Source organism: Pseudophryne corroboree, chromosome 2 (genome assembly GCF_028390025.1).
Source record: "Pseudophryne corroboree isolate aPseCor3 chromosome 2, aPseCor3.hap2, whole genome shotgun sequence".
Classification (NCBI taxonomy): Eukaryota; Metazoa; Chordata; class Amphibia; order Anura; family Myobatrachidae; genus Pseudophryne; species Pseudophryne corroboree.
The window spans coordinates 428252208-428255271 of record NC_086445.1 but is presented as its reverse complement, the minus strand read 5'-3'; the positions used below and the strand labels follow the sequence as shown (position 1 = coordinate 428255271).

At 47.1% G+C, this 3064-nt stretch overlaps 1 pseudogene; it reads right to left on the bottom strand.

Moving 5' to 3' along the window:
• Nucleotides 1–1443: 1443 nt before the first annotated feature.
• Nucleotides 1444–1564, bottom strand: LOC135052487 (5S ribosomal RNA; annotated as a pseudogene).
• Between the last annotated feature and the right edge of the window lie 1500 nt (nt 1565–3064).

The window sequence follows — 3064 nt, the reverse complement described above, 5'->3', positions numbered from 1 at the left end:
TCTGCTTTCTGCTTCTCCATGGAGTTCAGGTTCACCATCTCAGGATGGTGTAACCTGAAATGTGGTGCAGAGACGGCATGGAAGCTCAGTGCTTCCCTGCTCTCTGTCCGCACTCGATGCTGGCTCAGCCTCCCGACCTCCAAGAAGCCACTGCTGCCTGCCAGGAGGTCAACAGGTGGCGCATGCGCATGGGGACCCACCGGCTGGCTCCGCGCATTGGAGAGGGGACTGCCTGCAGAAGCCGTCACCGCTGGACCCCCGGATTTCGCAGCGCTTCAACGGAAGGGTGAGTATACATGAATTGCTACTTATTACAGCTGTACATCGGATCGAAGCCATGCGATGTATAGTGATAAGTAACAATTCAGTTTTCATTTTCTTAATGAATAGACCAATTAGTAACAAGTCCCAGGTGCAGCACAGAGGAGCCAGGATATAGGTGATGGGATGGGTGGTAAGCGGCATAGAGGAGCCGGGATACAGATAATGGGATGGGTGGTAAGTGGCACAGAAGAGCCGGGATACAGGTGACGGGATGGGGAGAAAGCGGCACAGGGGAGCCGGGATACAGATGACAGAATGGGGGGAAGCTGTAAATAGGAGCCAGGACACAGGTGACACTATGGGAGGAGGTGGCACAGAGAAGCCGGGATACAGGTGACAGGGTAGAGGGGAGTGACACAGAGGTGCAGAGTTGCAGGTGACAGGTTGGGGGGAAGCGGCACAGAGGAGATGGAACACAAGTGACAGGATGGGAGAAAACGGCACAAACAAGACAGGAAACGGATGATGGTATAGGGAAAGCAGCACAAAGGAGCAAGGATACAGGTGGCGGAATGGGAGAAAGCGAGAAAGTGATACAGAAGAGTTTGGAAATGGATGATGGGATGGGGGAAGTGGCACAGAGGAGTCAGGTTACAGATAATAGAATGGGAGAAAGTGGCACAGTAGCCTCGACACAGGTGACGGGATGGGGGGAGGTGGTACAGAGGAGCTGGGATACAGGTGATGGGATTGGGACAAGGGTTACAGGTAATGGGATTGGGCTAAGTGGGACAGGAGACCCAGGACACAGGTGACGGGAAGGGGGAAGCGGTACAGAGGAGCTAGGATACAGCTGAAACCGTGGCACAGGTGACGGGATGGGTGACAGGACAAATTTTGCCTAGGGTGCCCAGAAACCTTGCACCGGCCCTGGATATTAACTGATATCCCATCCATGAAAACAGAAGCTGAAGTATATAATTAGGGACTATGATATGTATAATTAGGGACTATGATATGTCCAATTATAAAATGCTTCTTGTGTGCACGATTCTGGTGTAAGTTAATCTATATTGTGCTTTTTAGCTCTATGGGCAATAAATACTGAGATAGTAAAGTGGTGGTAAAGGTCAAAGGTTGCTCCAATGCTTCTGCTGTTTATATTAAGTAGGAAGTTCGTGCTTACTGCACCTGATATTCCCTAGTGGTCTCCCGTCTAGGTACTGATCAGGCTAGTCACTGCTTAGCTTCCAAGATCAGATGAGATGGGGCGTGACCAGTGTGATATGTGGCAGTAATGAGCCCAATCAGAACAAATGAGAGAGCATGGTTGTTGACATATTACCCAAAATTAGAGTACTTCTGCTGTCCAATTTCTTAGCTCAGATTCTCTGTTACCTTAGCATTGCAGAGAGTGATTTTCTGGCATTTGGATGAGAGAGTACTGAGGTTTGAGATAAAACAAGAGAGGAGAGAAAGAATAGGGTAGGTACTCAGCCTTCTGCTGTCCTCTGTCATATGAACAAAGTCTATAGCGGACAGAAGATGAGAGAGGTAGGTTTACCTTAGCCTACTGAGAGTCTGAAAATTTAGAATCAAGTGGAAATTAAATTTAAAGATAATACATTATGAAATAAATGAGTATACCGGTAAATGCTCAGGGATATGGAAATCAAATCAGTACATCTCATAAAAATATAAATGTGTAGCATTCACAAGGATTTAAATAAAAAAAAAAACAGGATCCTCAGAAAAATAAACTGATTTAAAAAACCACTTCTGACAGAATATAATTAATCTATGTGTGAGGTCTCAAGGTTAAGTGGAGTCTTTACCACATTGAAGCAATTTAGATAATTGCATTGAGAAAGTTCCCCATAGCATATAAGCACAATAAAGATAAGGCTATATATAATCTATATTCCAAATGGAATGATATGATACCAGAAGGTGCAGGTGTGTGAGCTGAACTGCGCACAGTTCAGCCTCACATGACACAAACGGCCGTTTCACCAGAGGGTGGCTTGTTCACTGTATGTGGAGACTTTGTACAACTGCCGTATTTAAAGAGAAAAGGAAGGGAGGGCAGATGGAGGCCACGCCTGGGGCGTGTTCGAATATGTAGCCTAGGTAACCAGGACGCTGTGAGTGTATCTGACTAGATGCCGTGTTATCGTTGTTTCCGAGTCAGAGTATGACATAACAGCCTTTATTTTAAATTCATAGTGATCAAGGCATAATAATGTCGGGGTAATGGTGTGAGTATAGCTTATATTTAGCAGCATGCTGTCTATCCCAGCCATGCACGGCCGTGGTCGAGCGTCTGGGGGTTGCCCAGCAACCGTCCCATGCTGTACGTCATTTCGTATTATGTGATGTCGATTGCGTCACATTGTGCGAGTCCGCTGCCCGGCAGTCGGCTCCTAGAGTGTGATAGAAGCTGTTCCCGTGATCCAAAGTCATATCGCAGTATTCCGCTCTCTGTATGAATTGGTTGCCGGGCAACGTCCCATCGCGTCCATCGCTTCACACTCACTAGTGTGTGTGTTGTCAAACAGGCAGCTCCTACAGTGAAATAAACATTGCTCCCGCGATCAATTATAATATTGCGGTATTGCACTCTCTGTATGGATAAGCTGCCCAGAAAATGGTCAGTTGACACCCATAAATGCCCTCGTCCTGTGAATCTCCTTGCGTTCAGCTGTGCTAATGGAATCGCCGCTAGAAGCAGTGCAAAACAATGATGCTCTTTGTACCCGTACGATGCGCGTGCGCATTGCGGCTCATACGCATGCGTAGT